This window comes from Narcine bancroftii, chromosome 5 (genome assembly GCF_036971445.1).
Source record: "Narcine bancroftii isolate sNarBan1 chromosome 5, sNarBan1.hap1, whole genome shotgun sequence".
NCBI classification, from domain to species: domain Eukaryota; kingdom Metazoa; phylum Chordata; class Chondrichthyes; order Torpediniformes; family Narcinidae; genus Narcine; species Narcine bancroftii.
In genome coordinates this window covers 211,284,200-211,306,158 of record NC_091473.1, presented here as the reverse complement: position 1 = coordinate 211,306,158, position 21,959 = coordinate 211,284,200, and the positions used below count along the sequence as shown (strand labels likewise).

The 21,959-nt window shown below is 42.9% G+C and overlaps 1 long non-coding RNA gene across 1 annotated transcript; it reads right to left on the bottom strand.

Moving 5' to 3' along the window:
- Positions 1 to 13,208: 13,208 nt before the first annotated feature.
- LOC138764690 (uncharacterized) lies at positions 13,209 to 21,469 on the bottom strand. Its single transcript, XR_011358283.1, has 2 exons — positions 20,795 to 21,469; positions 13,209 to 15,751 (listed from the first exon to the last, which is right to left on the bottom strand). It is a non-coding gene; the product is annotated as an uncharacterized lncRNA (long non-coding RNA).
- Positions 21,470 to 21,959: the final 490 nt, after the last annotated feature.

Genomic DNA, 21,959 nt, shown 5'->3' with positions numbered 1-21,959 from the left:
CTTCCTTAGTTTGCTTCCTCTTTCTTTGATAAATCCTACTTATCTTGGTGAATTCTGAACATTCAATATTCCTCTGGATTACTTATTTCAGCTTGTGTGTGTTCAGCATCAGAATTTATTGTCATGAACATGTCACAACATTCATTGTCTTGCAGCATCACAGGGAAACATTTCTATAAATTACATTTAAAATAAATAAATTGGTGCAAAAATAAGAGAAAGTGAGGTAGTGTCCATTCAGAAATCTAATGGTAGCAAGGAAGAAGCTGTCCTTGTGCCATTGGGTGTTCATCTTCAGGCTCCTGTACCTCCTTCCTGATGGCAGCAGTGTGGAGAAGGCATGGCCTAGTTGGGAAGCTCCTTGAGGATAGAGGCTGCCTTGTTAAGATGGAGTGGAGGCTGATGCCCATAATGGTGCAGGCTGTGTTCATAACTCTCTAGTTTTTTTTTCCTGTCCTGTGCATTGGCACTTCTATACCAGGCAGTAATGCAACCACAGTACACTTGTAGAAATTTGCAAGTCTTTGGTGACATGCCAAGTCTTCTCAAACTTCTCACCAAGTATAGCCGCTAGTGAGCATTCTTTTAGTTTGCATCGACATGGAGACATGGAGGCCTCAGAACAGATTGGCAGAATGTTGACTCCCAGGAACTTGCATTGAGGACTGGTTTGCATTATCTCCATTTCCACTTCTGAAGTCTACAATCAGCTCCTTGGTTTTTCTGATGTTGAGTGCAAGGTTGTTGTTGTGGCACTGCTCAACTATATGATCCATCTCCCTCCTGTACACTTCCCATAGCCATCTGTCCAGTCTGAGCCTTTCAATCATTTGATGTCCATGGTTTTTGATTTTATTGGTATTTTAGCAGGTGATCTGATTTTGCAATGATTTTGTGTAGACTTCTAAGGTGCTGATTTCAAATGTCTTTCACTGGATGGTCTGGATATCAGACACATAGTACGTCCCCGAGAACAGCCTGTAGAACTGAGAGTCTTCTGTCTGGCTGTAACTGGGGATGAATCATGACATGGACACCTGCATACTTCTCCAAACACTCTTGCAAATCTACATTCAGCAAAGAGGTGGGCAACGGTCTCCATACCATTGCAGCTATTCCAAGGACAACACACATGGAGGGTAATGTTACAGTTGCACAACAAGGTTCCCACTGGGAGGGCTTCTCTCACTCCCAGGCAGGCCAAGACTTGGTGCTTGTTTGTGAGCCCTGGTGATGGCATTCCACCAGATGACCTCGACATTTGCCTCAGGAACCATCCCACCTGATCTATCAAGTCCTTATCTCAGTTTCTGCAGGACATTCCATGCTGACCACGACCTGATGAATGTCTGGTCGAAGGAGTTTTTTTGGATACATTTTTCCACAAAAGGAATAGATAAGATAGAAGCAGGGAGCCTGTTTCCACTGGCAGCTAAGACCAGAACTGGGGACAGAGCCTCAAGATATGGGAGAGTAGATTAAGGGTGGGATAATAAGGACAATGCACAGAAATGCTGGAGGATCCCATGGAAAGTGATCGGCAGTTTATGTTCTGGGCTTGAGCCAAAAATCAGACAACTGTGCAAAGATGGTGGGGGTTGGGGGGAGGAGCACAGATCAGCAAATGGAAGAAGGAGCTGAAAGGTGATGGGGAGAAGTCAGAGGTCTGAAAAATATGCTCTCTGATGTGGGAAACGAATGAGCGAGGGAGCTGAAGGAAGGAAGTCAAAGGGAAAGTGAGGCCAGGGGGCACTGAAAATTGGAGGTCGACATTGATGCCATTTGTTTGGAGTTAAACAAGAACAGTGGGATCTCAGTGAACACAGAGAGGAGATAGAAACAGAAGAGCAGTTTAGCAGCGCGAGGTGGTTGGAGGATGGTATGGAGCAGAAACACTGACAAGAGGGGAGGTACCAGGATACTGCCAGTGTGGCCCCAGCTGGACTAAATAGCCTTGTCCTTGTACTCTGCATGGAGTATATTAAACAGTGGATGAGACACAGTTTTCAAACACAGCTGCTTTATTTGATCCAGGATATGAAATTCAATTCTTGTAATTGGGTGACATGGTAATGAAACATTATTATTGCACCAACAACAGAGGTTCAAATCCAGTCCTGCCTGTCAAGAGTTGGTACACTCCCCCTCCCCCTCCCCTCCCCTCTCCTCCCCTCTCCTCCCCTCTCCCCCCCCCACTGTGACTGGTAGGTTAATTGGGGACCACAGGTTTCATGGGCTGGAAAATCTTCAACTATGCTGTATTGTTAATTTAATTTTTTTGAGTATGTATTTTCTGATTTTTCATAGACACAACATTCAATAAACTATTCAATATATAGAGTCTGTATCTATCCTCTCCCATCCCCCCCCCTCTTCCTGCCCCCCAATTACAGCTGAAAATACAGTCAATTAAGTTATATTGATACAAATGCCAGTGGGACCAACAACCACTACTGCAACCTCTAATAATAAGAAAAACCTAGGAATGGTAAATGACTCAGTAAAAAAGAAAAACTGAAAAGAAACAAACTCAAAATAAAACCAAAACCATTGAAAAGAAAACACACGCTATCTGTGCCTTGTCTTGCTTCATTAATCACACTCATTCCCCTGGTGAGGACGGGTTTCTACAGTGTCCCTATTTTGAGGGTGGGGGGAAAATTAATTTATCTGGGTGTCAATATATTTCAAGTAAGGTCACTACCCTCTAATGAATGTGTTGTATTTCTTCCTTAGATTGTATGTGATTTTCTCCAGGGGAATGCAACTCTGCATTTCCATATTCCATTGTGTGATATTTAGTTGGGGGTTGGACTTCCACGAAACTGCTATACACCTCCTGGCTGCCTCCAAGGTGATCTTTACAAATAAAATTTGCTGTTTGGTCAGTCTAAACTGCACTTACCTCAATATATCTCCCAGAAGGTACAACTCCAGATCCTGTGGAAAATCCACTTTTGTAATTTGTTTCAGAATGTCCCCCAGGTCTTCCCAAAAGGATTTCACCTTTGTACATAGCCAGGTGGAGTGGACAAAGGTTCCAACCTCCACTACGTACCTAAAGCACATTTCTCAAGTTTCAGGCTTTGATTTGTGCAGTTTTTGTGGTGTGAGGTTCAGCTGGTGCATGAAGTTGAATTGCACCCATCTGTATCTAGCATTGATGACTCCAGTCACACTGTCCAGACACAAGTCTTGCCACCACTCTTCATTAATTGTTGTGGCCAAGACCAACTCCTCTCTCTCCCTTGACCTGTGTAAGCCCAGCTATGGGCCCTCACTTTGGAATATGTAATATGTGAGAGATAATAGAATATAGGAAGTAAAGCTATATTAATGAAATAAGGTACTAGACTAGATTAGAGGAAGTTAAGTAAGTGCTGAGTAGGGATGAATTTCCGATAAGAGTGTGAGGAAGGGTTACACAACAAGTATAATAGAATAAGGGTCTTATAGTGATAGACAGAATTAGCAAGTTCTGCATATTAGTAAGTCCTGGGGGTCGAGATGTGTGAATAAGGACAAAGGCAGATTCATGAATAAGGACAATGACATGATGGGACCCAGACAGGATACGCCATGGTCTTTCAAGTTTACAGAAACTGCACGTAGGCAGACAGAATTACCAAATGCAAAACCAATCCAGGAGGCAGAAGAATGTTGGGGGGGAAGGGTAACTCTACACTGAAATGAACTGTATAAAAGTTGGGTGAGCCCCAGTATGTGTGTGTATTCCCAGGGTAAGGGGAAGCACCCAACTTTGCACTGTTGTACAATAAATGTTCTTTGTTCTCAATTTTTGTCTCGAGCGAAATCTGTGAAGGTTCTTCTGTTTCTCACATAATACATCTTAGAGATAACTTTACACACATTGCCCTATAGAATTAGAATCTCCACATTACTACATCTAGGTAGTACATTGAGATCAGGGGTCTCAAACTCTATTTACCCAGGGTCCGCTGGAGGTAGAGTCTGAGTGAGGCTGGGCCACATCAGGTTTTCCACAAGAAAAGCTCTTACAAAAACATTCCAATGTTATCAAATGTCTTTATTTTTATTTTTTAAAACAGAAAATAAGATGAAAAAATAAATAAATTAACAATTCATAAGAAAAAAAATCACAGTAATAAATAAATAAAATGAAATAATAATAATGAAAATAATAATAATACAGCAGATATAGAAGACTGAAGAAACCACATATAGCTGCTGACTGGAGAAATGTAATTATTATTATTCAGATTCAAATGTCTGTATTAACAGTTATTTAACCTTTAACTTTCTGAACATGAATGGAACATTGAACATAAACTGTTATGAACATGTCTTCTTCTGCCTACTTCTTACTGCTAGAGATCTGGCAGCGCTTCCTCTCACTTAGCTGAGCCACATTTGGCTTAAGGGAGGAGGAAGCTGAGACCCTCAGTAGGGCTTGAAGATGCTCGTCAGTAAGTCCGGACCTGTACTTGGACTTATTGAAGTTCAAGGTAGAGAAGAGCTTTTCGCACAAGTATGTGCTCCCAAAAAGACACAGGGTCCGCTTGAACATACGGGAAACTGGGGGGAAATTCTCTCAAAAATTGCCCAAGCTTGTCTGCTTTTCCACTCACCTCCCTGAACTTGGTTTTGAGTTCAGAGTTGCACTGCAGGTCAATGAGCTCCATTTGAAGCACAGGAGGGGCAACTTGCACATCAAAGAAGGGGTCCGCAAAAATTTGAAATGTGGCTCTGTGCATCTTGAAGTCTGCAAATCTGTGATCAAATTCCTTCTGTAGCTTCAAAATGTCATCCACATATTCTCACCACTGAATGGTGTGCCTGAATCCTTGAGTGCCCTGCATGCTGGGAAATGGCAAAGGTTTGTCTGAGAAAGCTGGGCTTTCCATAACATAAGTTTCACAGAGAATGCTCTCACATTGTCATAGGCAGCACTGACAAGTTTCCCCTGGCCTTGTAACTTCTTGTTCAGTACATTAAGCTCATGTGTAATATCAACAAGAAAAGCTAAGTCCATGAGCCATTTGGGATCACTTAGCACGGGAACAGCAACCCCATCTTTCTCCATGAAGGCTTTCACTTCCGCTCTCAACTCAAAAAACCTCTTCAATATGTTTCCCCTGCTGAGCCAACGTACCTTGGTGAAGTAGAGCACATCCCCATAATCTGACTCCATTTCCTCTAAAAAAGTACGGAAACTTCTGTGCTTTAAGCTCCCGGATCTTATTTGGTTGATGCATTTCACAACGACAGACATCACATTATCAAACTTCAGGCATTTGCTGCAAAGAGCCTGCTGATGGATAATGCAGTGCAGAGCAATGGCCTCCTCCACACTCTCCTCTTCCAGTTTTTTTTTTAAAACAAGTGCCACCAGTCCATTTTTCCTCCCTGTCATTGATGGCGCTCCATCGGTTGTTATTCCAACAAACCTCTTCCATGGCAAACCGGCATTCTCAACGGCATCACACAGCTGGTAAAATATCTCCTGAGTGGTGGTCTGGCCATGCATTGGAATTATTGTGAGCAACTCCTCTGTGACTTCAAAATTGTCATCAACACCACGAACATAGATTGTGAGCTGGGCAGCGTCGGTGATGTCTGTGGACTCATCAAGAGTGACTGAGTATACACTGAAACATTTTGCTTTCTCACACAGTTGATCATAAACGTCACTTGACAGGTCAGAAATGCGCTCTGCCACGGTGTTGGCAGAAAGGCTGATGTTGCTAAACTGACCTTTCTTTTCTGGACAGACAATACTTGCAGCCTGTAATATGCACTTTTTGACAAATTTAGCTTCTGTGAATGGCTTTCCTGCTTTAACAATCATCTCACTAACCACATAGCTAGCTTCGACTGCTGCATCATTCTCTTTGGTTGCTTTCTTAAAGAAATCTTGTTGCCTCACTAGACATGTTTTAAGATTAGCAACCCGGTTGGCTCTCTCATCTCCTTGGTATTTTGCATACTCCTCAGCATGTGTAATGACGTTTCAAATTGTATTCTTTGTGCACTGCAACTTTCTCTGTGCAAATAAGACACGTCGGGATACCCCTGTGCTCAACAAAGAAATATTGCACTTCCCACTTTTCCTGAAATTGTCTGTGCTCATCACCAACCTTTCTCTTCACTGCAGGCTTTGAAAAAGACATGTTTGGGGCTGCATAATATATATAATTCCACTTGGTGTCACTGTTGCGTTGAAGTTTCAGTGTTTAGCCGATGCGTCTTTTCTGCTTCTTTTTCTGTCCCGCTGAACAACAACTTCCGGGTTCAGACTAGACGCCGAAGCGCGTGAAGCGGGAGCGGCCGTGGAAATTGCGCATGTGCCGCGTGCATATAATGACAAATAGAAAATGCACATAAATATGCTTATATTCGCAACAAGCCCAGCCGATGTCCCGCCCCTGTGAGCAATATACCTCACCGTGATTGGTAGGTTCGTTCAGCTCCGCACACAACACTGAAAAGTGCCAATCATATCAAACTCGCGGGCCGCACTAACATTAAACTTTCATATTAAGGCGGGGCCACAAACTATCATCCCGAGGGCCGCAGTTGGCCCACAGGCTGCAAGCTTGAGACCCCTGATCTAGATGGTCTCCATTTTTCTCTTAAGAAAGATCTTATTTGCAGATAACAGAAGAATGTTCTATTAGATAAATCATATTTGTTCCTCAACTGCTCGAATGACATAAGCTGCATTCTGGCACCAGGTGTCCAGGATTTTATTACCCAGAGTCATGGGTATTAAATTATTTTGGGTCAAGGGTGTTTGGAGGATATCCCCATCTTCCATCCAATACACTGTTTTACTCTTTTCCATGTCTGGAGTACATGCTTTAGGATGGGATTATCCATTTTCTTTGCAAGTAATTTGGTATCCCACTTATATATGAATTCTTCGGCTATCTCTTTGCCTACCGAGTGTAGACAAATTTGTGCCCATGAAGGAGAGCCTCCTCCCTCAAAGAGTGAGTCGAGAAACCTTGCTTGAGCTGCCCAGTAATACTTTTTGAAATGGGTAATTTTAAACTCCCCCAAATTATAATCCCACATCAACCTTTCCATGGAGATTCTAGCCACTTTCCCATTCGTTAAGTGCTTTTAAAAAACCCTGAGGCAATGAAATGGTAACAATTGGAAAAGATATTGGAGCCTTGGCATCACCTTCATCCTGACACAGTCGACTCTGCCCATCAATGTTATGGGCAGCGTCTTCCATCTAACCAAGACCTCCTCAATCTTCTGGAGCAAAGGGAGATAATTAAGCTTGAACAAGTTGTGTAAATCTTTATCTACTTTAATCCCCAGATATTTAATGCCTTCTTGCAGCCAGATGAATTGACTTTCTTGTTGGTACAGCCCATAATCCACATCGTTAAAGGCATTATCTCGTTTTTGCCCAAATTTACCTTATATCCTGAAACCTTTCTGTAATCTTCCTGTGTAGCCCTCAGTCTGGCCAATGCCCCCCCCCCCCAACCCAGGCATCCACAAAATATACTAACATATCGTCAGCAAAAAGGTAGATTGTGTGTTCCACCGGGCCCATCTTAAATCCCTTTTTGTCTGGATCTCGCCAAATGGCTTTTGCCAGCAGCTCAATGGCCAGTATGAAGAGTGCTGAGGACAATGGACAGCCCTGTCTACTGGACCTGCTCAATGGAAATGCTGGAAACATCTGCCCATTTGTAATAATTTTCACTTGGGGTTTGTGATAAAGTGCCTTCATCCAATTAATAAATCTTTGTCCCAGTCCAAATTTCTCCAACACCTTGAACAAAATGTCCTACTCCAATCTGTTGAAGGTCTTCTCCATATCCAGAGCTACTGCCACTCCTAGATCCACCTACGACTGTGCCAGGTGTACTATGTTAAGCAATCTAGCTATGTTGTTTGCCTCTTGCCTTTTTTGTACCATCCATCTTAGTCTGGATTTGTTAATTTCAGCAAACATAGAAACATAGGAAGTAGGAACAGGAGTAGGCCAAAAATGGCCCATCGAGCCTGCTCCGCCATTCAATACGATCATGGCTGATCTAATTTATGACCTAACTCCACCTACCCGCCTTCTCCCCATATCCCCCTAATTCCTCTATCATGTAAAAATTTATCTAACTGAATTTTAAATATGTTTAATGAGGCAGCCTCAACCACTTCCCTGGTTAGAGAATTCCAAACATTCACTACTCTCTGGGAAAAACTATTTTTCCTCATCTCTGTCCTAAATCTACTCCCCCGAATCTTGAGACTGTGTCCTCTCATTTTAGTTTCCCCGGCCAGCTCAAAAAACCTTCCTACATCTATCCTATCCATACCCTTCATAATCCTATATGTTTCTATAAGATCTCCTCTCATTCTTCTGAACTCGAGCGAATACAATCCTAGACGATTTAATCTTTCATCATGTCAACCCCTTCATCCCAGGAATCAAACTAGTAAACCTCCTCTGGACCGTCTCCAAAGCCAGTATATCCTTCCTCAAATATGGAGACCAGAACTGGACACAGTACTCCAGATGCGGTCTCACCAGTACCTTATACAGTTGCAACATTACCTCCCTACTCCTGAATTCAATTCCTCTAGCGATGAAGGCCAACATTCCATTTGCCTTCTTAATAACCTGCTGCACCTGCAACCTAACTTTTTGCGATTCATGCACAAGCACTCCCAAGTCCCTCTGCACAACAGCATGCTGTAGTTTTTCACCCTTTAAATAATATTCAGCTCTTTTATTTTTCTTGCCAAAGTGGATAACCTCACACTAACATTGTACTCCATCTGCCAGACCTTTGCCCACTCATCCAGCTTAACTATATCCCTCTGCAGACTCTCCACATCCTCATTACAATTTGCTCTTCCACTCAATTTGGTGTCATCCGCAAACTTGGCTACACCACATTTTGTCCCCTCCTCCAAGTCATCAATGTAAATGATGAACAGTTGTGGGCCTAACACTGACCCCTGCGGCACCCCACTTACCACTCTCTGCCAACCTGAAAAACTCCCATTTATCCTGACTCTCTGCCTCCTGTCAGACAACCAATTTTCAATCCAGGCCAATATATTTTCTCGGACCCCACTTTCCTGTAACTTACTGATAAGTCTCTAATGTGGCACCTTATCAAACGCTTTCTAGAAATCCAAAATACAACATCAACCTGTTCCCCTCTATCCACCACACCCATTATATCCTCAAAGAATCCTAACAAGTTTGTCAAACAAGATCTTCCCTTTCTAATACCATGCTGCATCTGCCTGATTGAACCCTTAACGTTCCAAAAGTTTCACTATTTCATCTTTAATGACGGCTTCAAGCATTTTTCCAACTACAGACGTCAAGCTAATTGGCCGATAATTTCCAATCTTCTGCCTACATCCCTTCTTAAAAAGTGGCGTGACATTTGCTGTCTTCCAGTCTGCCGGGACCTGCCCAGAATCCAAGGAATGTTGATATATGACCACCAATGCATCAACTATAACTTCTGCCATTTCTTTCAGAACCCTTGCATGCATATCATCAGGACCAGGTGATTTGTCTGGCTTTAGTCCCATTAGTTTCTCCATCACTACTTCCTTTGTAACAACTATTTTATCAAGGCCCTCCCCAACATTCGCATCCTTAACTACGCACATGGGCATGCTGGACATGTCTCCTACCGTGAAGACTGACACAAAATATTTGTTTAATGCCTCAGCCATTTCCTCATTTTTTGCTACCAGTTTTCCTTTCTCATCCTCCAAGGGTCCTATGTTAACTCTGGCTACCCTCTTCCGTTTTATATATTTATAAAATTTTTTGCTCTCTGTTTTTATATTTTGTCCCAATTTACTTTCATAATCCTTTTTCCCATTTATTACCCGCTTTGTAACCCCTTGTTGTCTCTTAAAGTTTTCCCAATCTTCCAATTTCCCACTGCTCTTTGCAGCCTTGTACACCTGCGCCTTCAATTTTATACTCTCCTTTATTTCCTTTGTTAACCACGGTTGATTTTTCCCTCCCTTGCTGCCCTTTTTCCTGACCAGAATATATTTTTGTTGAGCATTACAAAATATTTCTTTGAAAATCTTCCACTGTTTCATCAATTAGCCTGTTCTCCCAGTCCACTCTGCCCAATTCCTCCCTCATCCTATGGTAGTCACCCCTGTTTAAGCATAATATATTAGTTTTAGATCTAACTATTTCCCCTTCCATCTGAATGAGAAATTCAATCATACTATGATCGCTATTTCCCAGATGGTCTCTGACTATTACATCATTTACTCTACCTATCTCATTGCACTAGATCCAGGAGAGCATTTTCTCTTGTGGGTTCCTTAACATGCTGCTCAAGAAAGCTATCGCGAATGCATTCTATGAAGTCCTCTTCCAGACTCCCACGACCAACTTGATTTTCCCAATCTATGTGGAAGTTAAAGTTCCCTATGACTACTACCGTATCATTATTACATGCCTCACTTATCTCTCTATTTATTTCCTATGCCACTAAACTATTGTTATTTGGTGGGCGATAGATAACACCCACCAATAATTTTTTCCCGTTGTTATTCTTTATCTCTACCCAAATGGACTCAACATTATGCTCTTTAGATCTTATATCATTCCTCACTACTGCCTGGAGCTCATCTTTGATTAAGAGTGCAACTCCACCTCCCTTACCAACCTGTCTATCTCTTTGCACCACCTGATACCCTTGAAAGTTTAATTCCCATTTAGGGTCACCTTGTAGCCATGTTTCCGTGATGGCTACCAAATCATACCAATCTATTGGCCAATGCTTTTGCAATAATTTTGTAATCTATATTCAGTAAAACAAAATGGGCCTATAGAAGGCGGGACTCATTAGGTTCCTGCCTTTTTTGGGACTCACCATGATAATTGCTGTTGAGAAAAACTCTGGGAATACCTACGTATCCACTGCCTGATCCACCACCTTCATAAGAAAGGCCATTAAAAGATCTTTAAACTCATTATAAAATTCAATGGAGAAACCATCCTTCCCCGGTGATTTTCCAACCTGCCGAGAGCTCAGAGTTCATTCAAACTCCTCTTTAGAGAAAAGGCATTTAGCCCTTTTGATCTTCTTGGCCCAAATTTGATTTCTTGCTTTCAATAGAACTACCATCTATTTTGGTAGGGTCTTCCCCGGATTCAGATTTATATAGTTCTTTGTAAAACCTTCTGAATGTTTCATTTATCTCCTTTGTGTAAGATCTTGCTTTCCTCCATTTGAATCACATTGATTGCCCTTGAGGCCTCTTCTGCCCTCACCTGCCAGGACAAGAATTTATGGGTGCTGTCCCCCAGCTTATCATACTGCTGTCTAGATGTTAAAATCAAATTTTCTGTCTTATATGTTTGTAGTGCACTGCACTTGAGCTTTTTATTCTCCAAATTCTTGTACTTTTATTCTGTCCCTGCTCTTTAATAAACCTTTTCTATCTGGGCTATTCCTGTTCCAAATCATTATTCTTCTTCATGTATCCATTTTTAATTCTCTTGGTATATCCAATTATCTGGCCCCTTAAATAAGCTTTTAATGTGTCCCATATTAGGAATTTATCTGCAGTGGAGGGGCAGTTTGTTCACAGAACAATTCTATCTGAGCTTGAACAAGCTACAGAATTCTGGTTTTCCCAACAGCAATGTGTTCAGGTGCCATCTATCCACTGAGGCCATTTATTTGGCATTATAATAGATAAAATCAAAGGTGAGCGATCTGACAATAGCTGAGTCATGTACTAGGATCTCACTATCCTACCCTCCAATTGCACTGATGCCAGAAATAAATCAGTTCTAGAGTAGGATTCTTGAGAAGTCCATTTCTCTCGGATTCACCCTTCTCCAGTCATCTATAAGATTCAGCTCTTTCATAAAGGCCAGGCTGGACTTAGCCATCCTGGTTCTTGTTACCTTCTTTGCTGATTTGTCTATGACCAGATCCAGACAAAAATTAATGTCCCCTCCAATCAAAACATCGTCATTCCTTTCGGTTGTTCTCAAGAAGATATCTTGTATAAACTTTATCATCGAAATTTTAGGCATATATATTCACAGGGTTCTGAGTATATCTGACAATGCATCACCACCAATCGAGTCAGTAACCACCTCCCGTCCATTACTGGAAGATTCTTTCCTATCAAGATAGCCACTCCCCTGGATCAGGAAGTAAAGGAGGACATCACCACCTGGCCCATGCACCCTCTCATTTAGCTTTGCATGCTCTTGCTGTGTAAGGTGGGTCTTGAATTTTTTTTAGGTGTGCCAAGACTTTCTTTCTCTTTATCGTCCCGTTTATCCCAGTAACCTTAAAACTTACAAATGTTATTGTTTTATCCATTACCTCAGAGTTTTCACAATATCCTTATCCTCTTCCTCCTCAACCTTGACACTTACCTTCCGCCCCCATCGTCTTCCACTGACTCTTGACACAGACATCCATACTTCAAACAAAACCTACACAAATAAAAAAACTACATTGAACAATTCAAGAAAACACAATTAAAAAACCCCAAATAATCCCCTCTCCTTCCTTCCTCTCCCTTAATTTACCTCTATCCCCCCCCAACATTTACTGAGAAATTGTTGCTAACTCCCCCACCATTCATGAGTGAACCTTGTAGCACACTCATTTGCCACCTCCTCCGTTGCCCAAAGCTCCCCATAATTATGCATCTTTAAAACACTAAACATCACAATAAACAAAGTATAACCATCTTTACTATTATATATACAATATTTATAACCAGAACCCCTCTAATCCATCTATTGTCTCAGTTAGTGTTATTGTGTTAAAGAAATCAGGCAGGCTGAGTAGGTGATAATTGATTCCTGTCTGGAATGTCCTTGTTTACTCTCTCTCTCCCCTCCCCCAGTTTACTGGCAAAGTCTGTGTGATGGTTTCTTCATCATAATTCCCATAACTAGATATTCTATAGCTAATATTCAACACACACTTATGCACATATTCTGTACACACACATGCATGCACGCATTCGTGCACATAGCACACACACGAGAAGGTACACATATACACACACAGAATCAGAAAAATAACACAAATGCATTGACAATATACCCACCACACGGTGTCTCTTCTCAAGAAGTCGGAGTTCCCAAAGACTAAGGGGAGTCAGAGGGGCGCCTTTGGCTGCTAGCGTCTCTCCTGAGACACCTGTCAGAAATAAAACTTCTCACACATGAGTCTCTTTAAAACTGATGACACGACAAGCTTTATTTACAAGTCTGCAGAGTTGGACTCAACTGGTTTCTCACCAGTTAAGCCCCGATACATACAGTGCATTGATTTTTATACCTTTATTATTTGCCCTTCCCCTTCTTATTAATACTGTTTTAATTGGTTAGTATTACAAAAACATTCTAAGTATAACTGCATTATTAATTATCACGTTCGTTACGTACGCTGTGAACTCTACATTCACTGAATTCTGTTTCTCACACTTCTTATCAATCCTTTGTCTCCTGCATGTCTCTCACTATGACCATGAAAAGATAGGTTTAAAAAAACATATTCAGCAGCTCCTTCTGTCCTTGACTGCTAGTAAACTCTCTGTCCGTTCTGGCTTCCCTGTTTATGATTAATCATCACATTTTAACTTAAGTCTTTTTAACCTAAATTCTCTATATCACAATCCACCCCTTTCTCTCTTTAAAATGTGTTGAATATATGTATAGATATGAATGGGGATTCTAAGCTAGGGAAGAGAAATGTTTTATGATACATTAATCTCACGCTGAAATAAAAGTCTTACAGGGTCTCCCATCCCCCCTGGTTGCATAGCTTGTTCGACCATGGAAATCACCAGGCTGCGTAGACAGGGAATAATACAGGGCAAAATAAGCAGGAGGAATAAAATACCTCCGATGACCCACAAGAAGGTACGCCACCAGGTTCCTCCAAACCATTTGTCCATCCAATTAAATTGTGGGAAAGGATGCCAGGTTTGAACCGGTACATGGGACAATGTACGAATATTATCAGCGATTTTACGAACGGCTTTTCCATTATCATCAATCTGTAAGCAGCAGTTAGTTAAATTAGTTTGCCACATACACCTCCTTCCGTGGCTAGGAGATAGTCTAGGGCTAGACGGTTCTGATATATAGCAGAGCGCATTTGACCTTGTTGGGATGCAAGTAATTGCAGGGCTATAGCTGTTTGATTTGTAACAATTTCAAGCACTGCTTGTAAGCGAATTATGCGATTTAACATATATATAGGAGTACGATAACCCCAAGATCCATCTTGAGCCCATGTAGCGGGACCATAATATTGAATTATGCGCTCTGGAGGCCAATCATCTCTCCATTCTCCCAAATGTACCGTGGTAGAGCGGGGTTCACGATGTAATGTATCAAAGACCTTCACGCCTAATTTATGACCGTGATCGTGGGGTAGAAGGAAAAATTCTGGGCGGATTATTCCTAGGAAACAAGTTCCACTCCATTGTGAGGGAAGACGAGTATAAGCTTTATTACCACATACCCAGAATAATCCATTTGGGGATACTCCATACCCCCTTTCCCAAACTCTTTGAAGAACAGGATTTGATTGGTATGGTCCTGTGATGGTGGAAGTGGAACAATTCCAAAACTGAATACTGCTATTAGATAGGGGTAGGCAATTAGTTTTAAAAACAGTGGATAAGAACCAAGTCTGAGGTTTAGGAAACCAAGTGAAAACACCAGGTGAAATGCGAATCCATACAGCCTTGCAGGGACTTTCTCCTACTGGGTATTTGCCGGCTCGTGAGAGACAATAAAAACCAGAGGGGACGTTAGAGAGAGACCAGGTTTCTCTTGATCTCGTTCGGTTAGTTGTCCAAATGCGGGAAATCATGGTCAATGAATTGAGAGGTTCTCCCCACCAAGGCCATTGTTCTGACATCCGTGGACCCCCGCAGACCCAACAATTAGTTACATTAAAAGTTCCTGCAATTTTAGTTGCCAGATCTACAAAAAGGTTATCTCCCCCAATTGCATTACCGAAACTTACATGGTTATTTGGATGGACTCGAACTAAGTCCGGCTGTCTTAAAGGGACAGGCAATTTCAAGTGTGGAGTGTAACTTTTCATTGGAACAGTACGTTGGTGTATGCAAAACCAGAGTCCATCAGGGCATGATGGGCTTGAGTCACCTTTCCAACTGTTAAGAGGGAAAGGAGTGGTATTAGGAATCTGTATATAATGACCCATATTATTTCCTTCTTTTTCCACACAAGGGGTATATGGATGTTGGGTGGTATTTTCTGCCCAGCATTTCTCAGGAACTGAGGTATGGGAAATGAAATTACCTTCCTTTCTTCCCCAAATGTGGTCCTGAAACAGGACCACTGTATCTCTGCATTTCTTACATTTCACACCTGATAAAGACATAGGCAAACTAAGAAAAATCAAAGAACATAACAATAACATTGTGAATTAAGTCTTTTTGCGAAATCGTAAGGTAAGAGGTTTTTCTCCAGGAATACAAGTCCAATCTGAGTTCGTATCAGGGTCCTGTGGCGCCTCTACAGGTCCCTTAAATCTGGATGCGTGTGTCCACCCCTTCTCTCTTGTTCGTGCTGCAGCTTCTGTAGTTAAGAGAACTTGGTATGGACCTTCCCACTGGGGCTGGAGTTTTTCAGTCTTCCAGGTCTTGATAAGAATCCAGTCTCCTGGTTCCACTTTGTGTAAAGAAAAGTCTAGAGGCGGTGTTTGTGCCAATAGTCCTCTCTTTCGTAAATCTGTAAGAGAGCGTGACAGTGCCTGTAAATAGTTCCTAACAAATATATCCCCTTCCCCCAAGGTGGGACACCCCTCAACTGTACTCCAGAAGGGAAGCCCAAACATCATTTCATAAGGGGACAGCCCTACATCTTTTCGTGGGGCAGTACGAATTCTCAATTAGGCTAGGGGCAGACACTTTATCCAAGGCATTTTAGTTTCCACCATTAACTTTGTCAATTGGATTTTTAGTGTTCCATTCATACGTTCGACCTTCCCTGAGCTTTGTGGATGCCAAGGGGTATGTAATTTCCAAGAGACCTGTAATGCATCACAAATCAATTGCTGGATTTTTGAAGAAAAATGTGGACCCCTGTCTGAGTCTATAGAATCCATTATACCATATCTGGGGATTATCTGCTCTAGGAGGAGGCGAGCTACTGTAGAGGCTGTAGTATTTATTGTTGGGAAGGCTTCTACCCATCGGGTAAAGTGATCTATTATCACCAACAGATATTTCCATCTTTGAACTTGAGGTAACTCTGTGAAGTCGATCTGGATACGTTGAAAAGGGCGTATGGCTAATGGTTGACCTCCCATGGTCCCTGTCCTCATTATCTTCTTATTAATTTTTGTGCATAGGTAACAATTTTGCACCTCTTGTTGGGCCAAGGTGTAGATTCCCTTACACACATATTCTCGAAGCACTGTGTCACATAAGGCTTGAGTGCCCCAGTGGCTCTGTTGATGCAGGTGTTTTAAAATATTGCGAGTTATTTCTTTATTTAGAACAGTTCTTCCATCTGGTGTTTTCCATGTTCCATCAGGTAATTGGCTTGCGCCCAGCTGATCCATGTTCTTTTCTTCCTTAGCAGTGAAAATGGGAGCTGTCTTTATGCCTTGCCTTATTGGGATTAAAGTCAGCAAACGGACTTCTTGTTGCATGGCTGCTCTTTTGGCTTCTTCATCAGCCAGTCTGTTTCCAATTGCTGTCGGGTTATCTCCCCTTTGATGGCTTGGTATGTAGACCACTGCTATTTCTTGGGGTAATGTTAAGGCTTCTAAAGTCAGAGTAATCATCTGTTCGTGTGCCAATTCCTTTCCTCTTGATGTAATTAGACCACGCTCCTTCCAGATCTTACCAAAGGTATGCACTACCCCGTATGCGTATTTGGAATCTGTGTAAATCGTTCCAATTTTCTTTGCCAGTATTCTGAGGGTTCTCTGCAAGGCATATAGTTCACAGGATTGTGCTGACCAGCTTCCGGGTAGTCTCGTGGATTCTACTACTTTCCAAGTATTTCCTTCTATTATAGCATACCCATTTCTTCTCATTCCGTCAACACATCTGGCGGAGCCGTCAATGTAGAATTCATATCCTTCTCCCAGCGGAGTATCGCAAAGGTCTTCTCGGGTCTTGGTCTGAAGATCTGTCAACTCGACACAGTCATGCTCCACCTCTTTCTCTGTTTCACTGCCGTATAAAAACTGAGCTGGGTTGCAGCTATTAATTTTTGCAAACTGTAAATCTTCTCCAACCATTAAAATGGTTTCATACTTTAATATACGAGAATCAGTCAGCCATCGATGGGCAGTTTGTGTTAATAAAACACTCACAGAATGGGAGGTGTACACAGTCATCTTTCCTCCAAAAGTAAGTTTACGTGCTTCCTCTACCAACAGAGCAGCAGCCGCTACTCCCTGGATACACGTCGGCCATCCGCGAGACACTGGGTCCATCATTTTGGAAAGGAAAGCCACTGGGTGTCGCTGACCGCCTTTTTCCTGTGTTAAAACTCCCACAGCTGTTCCTTGGTTATGAGTGACAAATAGCTGGAAGGGCTGTTTTAAAGAGGGCAGAGTGAGCACTGGGGCTCGTGTTAGGCGATGTTTCAAGTCCTCGAACCATCCCTCCTCCTCCTGGGTCCATTTCAATGGATAGTCATTTTCATTTGTCAGTTTATCATACATAAACTTCACCAAAGCTGAGTAGTCCTCTATCCATAACCTACAGTATCCTAAGAGTCCCAGGAATTGTCTTATTTCCTTCTTATTACGGGGTAAAGGCATTCTAGTGATTCCCGCAATTCGTTCAGGGGTAATTCGTTTCTGTCCTTTACTTATCTGGTGTCCCAGATATATCACAGTTTTCTCAACAAACTGTAACTTGTTTCTGGACACCTGTAGACCCTTTTTCCCCAGATAATTCAAGAGTCTAATGGTCTCTCTCCTCATTTCTTGTTCCTTGGGTCCTGATAATAGTAAATCATCCACATACTGCATTAGTTGGGAATCATCAGATTGTGGATAGTCCATCAGGATTTGTTCTAGCATTTGTCCAAACAGGTTTGGAGATTCAGTGAACCCTTGGGGCAATACAGTCCACCGAAACTGTCTCCGTCTACCTGTCCATGGATTTTCCCATTCAAACGCAAACATATCTCTACTTTCCTCTTCTAACGGACAAGTCCAGAAGGCATCCTTCAAGTCGATAACACTAAACCACTCATGGTCTGGGGGAATCCGACTCATAATAGTATAGGGATTAGGCACCACTGGGTGGCGGGTCTGAACAATAGCATTCAAACTTCTTAGATCCTGAACTAGGCGATAGGATCCATCTGACTTTTTTACTGGGAGTATAGGGGTGTTATAAGGTGACATGCATTCTTCTAATAGTCCGTCTCGTATTAAAGTCTCAATTACCGGCTGTAGCCCTTTTCTCCCTTCCAAAGAAATAGGATACTGACGTTTCCTTACCGGCTGATGACCTGGTATTAATGTGACATGTAAAGGTGGGATGTCCAGACCTCCTCGATTTCCCTCCTTATACCAGACTCTCTCGTCAATCTGCCGTTCATCCTCTTCCTTTAAAGCGCAGAGGTGGACTCGCACTTCTCCGTCCACAGGGAGAGCACCCAAACCTAGGAGAGCCTGTAAGTCCCTTCCTAGGAGGTTAAATCCAGCCGAAGGTAATAACAAGAGGTCTTGTACCCCTTCTCTTTCTTCCAGTTTCACTGTTACTTGGGGAATTATTGATACCATTCTGGGAGCCCCTTCTATCCCAGAAATTGTCAAATTACTTTTTAGATTGGCACAGTTATTACACTACTTCGTTCCGCTCCTGTGTCCACCATAAACACCACCTCTTCTCCCTTGGGACCAATTTTTAATTTTACCAGGGGTTCCCTCTTATATTTGGTCCCTAACATTTGGAACCCCTGACACCCCTAATCTTCTTCCATAAGTTCGAGGGCACGCAATTCCCTCTTGTATCGGGGGCATTCCCTCTTAAAGTGTCCTTCCTCATTGCAGTAATAGCACTTAACAAACCTCCGAGGTCTTCCCTCTCTTGGATATTTTGGATTGTTTAGAGGAAGGTTTTGTTTTCTTTCCCCTCTGGATTCAGCATTCATCTGTCGGATAGTCTGTACCATAACCTTTGTCGTCTTCCTTTGATCTTCTTCTTCTCTCTGCACATATACTTTTTGTGCCTTTTTTAACAGTTCACTTAGGGGTTTTTCACTCCAGTCCTCCTCCTTTTCTAGTTTCTTTCTAATGTCTTGCCATGATTTGGAAACAAATTCAATTCGAATAAGCTGTTCACCCATTGGTGTACTAGGGTCCACACCAGCATACTGTTGGACATTCTTTCTCACCCTCTCCAAAAAATCAGTAGGGGACTCGTCTTTCCCCTGGTGGTTCCCAAATGCCTTGGTAAAATTGTGACCCTTTGGCACAGCCTCCCGTATCCCTTTAATTGTCCACTCTCTATATTGTCTCATACTTGCCAATCCCTCGGGTGTTCGTTTGTCCCACCTGGGTTCATTTAAGGGATATTTTTGTTCATGGGGTCTAGGGTCCCCAGGTTGTTCATATTCCCACATGAGGAGGGCAGCCCGTCGAATCATCTGCCTCTCCTGGGGTGAAAATAATGTTCCCATTATTGCCTGCATCTCTTCCCACGTATATGTGTTTGGTCCCAAGAATTGGTCAAGCTGTTCAGCCAGTCCTCTAGGATCTTCCAATAACTTTTTCATTTCTTTCTTAAATCCCCGCACCTCTGTACTAGTTAGGGGAACATTCACATATCCCGTTCCCCCTCCCGGTCCTCCCATAGGAACTTCTCTCAGGGGATTTAGGTTTATTGAAAACTTTGATGGTCCTGGACCAGTCTGGGATCTTGTCCAGGGTCGGTTTACCGGTGGAAGTTTAGGGTCCGACTCCCTTAATTCATCCTTTTTATCCCGGCCCCCTTCGGGGCAATCAGATTCATCACCTTTCCCCTCCGGTAATAAGCTTTCCTCGGGCGCAGTAGGCACCGGGGGAATATAAGGAGGGGGAAGGTTGTCCAGAGGTTCCCATTTCTTTTCTCCTGCCACTCTCAATTTAAAACATTCTGTTAAGGATCCTGGCCAGGGAACCCAACAAAATGCATATGCTGACTCTTCTTGATTCACCTTTGGTCTCGAATTTACATATATGTTTAATGCTTGTCTAACCCAATCCTCATCAGATCCAAATTTCGGCCACCAGACCGAGGAACCTTTAATAGGTTGTTTTGACCAAAGGAGACAATATTGGACCATCTTTTTCTTGTTTTTGTCCCGATATCTTTTACTATCCCAATTTTCAAACATTCTCCCCAAAGGGCTGTCAAGGGGTACTCCCAGGAATTGTCCTGAATTTTCAGACGAGCCCTTAGATTTTGATCCTCCCATTTTCCCACCTAGATCTGTTTATCGTTGCTGAGGACCCTCTCGCTCTGGACCCTACTCCCTTCCTCTCAGACGCCTCGTCGGAGGTGCTGTCCCTCCTTCGGTTACCGCTGAGGTTTTCCTGGGGTTGACCCCTCTCTTCTCGGCACTTCGTCGGAGGTGCTGTCCCTCCTTCGGTTACCGCCGAGGTTTCCCTGGGGTCTATCCTAGAGTCCCGCGACAGGGTTCTCACACAACGACAAAAGATCTATACTTAATCTATTCCGTTAGGTTTTTATCCAAACAGGTGTATCCCGTTACACCTGTTACCCAATCCCCACACCACAATCGTAAGTCGTCACTTACCGGTGTCTTTCCGGGGATTGAACCGTCACCCTTCTCCTCTCCGTCTTGTCGTGTCACCCTGTCCGTATACCACTCGCTCAAGCCGCCCGAAGCGACGAGCAAGGGACTAGGAGCCGCTGAACTCAGCGGGGTGCACCACCTCCGATGTCCCTCTTCTCGCCTCCCCTCACGGCCGGAGTGTAGATCCCGGACGAGCCCCCATTTGTCAGAAATAAAACTTCTCACACATGAGTCTCTTTAAAACTGATGACACGACAAGCTTTATTTACAAGTCTGCAGAGTTGGACTCAACTGGTTTCTCACCAGTTAAGCCCCGATACATACAGTGCATTGATTTTTATACCTTTATTATTTGCCCTTCCCCTTCTTATTAATACTGTTTTAATTGGTTAGTATTACAAAAACATTCTAAGTATAACTGCATTATTAATTATCACGTTCGTTACGTACGCTGTGAACTCTACATTCACTGAATTCTGTTTCTCACACTTCTTATCAATCCTTTGTCTCCTGCATGTCTCTCACTATGACCATGAAAAGATAGGTTTAAAAAAACATATTCAGCAGCTCCTTCTGTCCTTGACTGCTAGTAAACTCTCTGTCCGTTCTGGCTTCCCTGTTTATGATTAATCATCACATTTTAACTTAAGTCTTTTTAACCTAAATTCTCTATATCACAACACCAATGTGAAAAGCGCCCAAAGAGCTAGGACTTGTTTCTGGCCAGTGTGCGCACCACAGGATGCAAAATGGGACTCGTGTTATTGAGCCCACAGCGGTGCCCTGGACTGACAGCTGTTCTTCCCCTCCTGACTGTCGCTCTGATTGTCACGCCTTCCTCGCTGCATTGTTCCATTTTGTTCTCGGATACAATTAATATTTCACTTCCTCGGTTGCAGATTTAAGATGGAAACGTCTCTGTGAAGGCCAAGCCCACGCTGCCCTGGGCCACTCCTCTGACTAGGTGCTTTTAAACTGCAGCACCCGGGTAGCCCTCATGGGTCCCAGGTGAGATTACTGCGGCAAAAGTGCCTCCAGCACCTTTTAAGCTAAGGGGGGATAGCCCCAGTAAATCGCCAACCTGGCGATTTAAGGGGAATCCCGTCCCCGTGATGACGCAGTAAGTGACGTGTCACGCAAACTAGTCTCCCCGTCCCCCCACCAT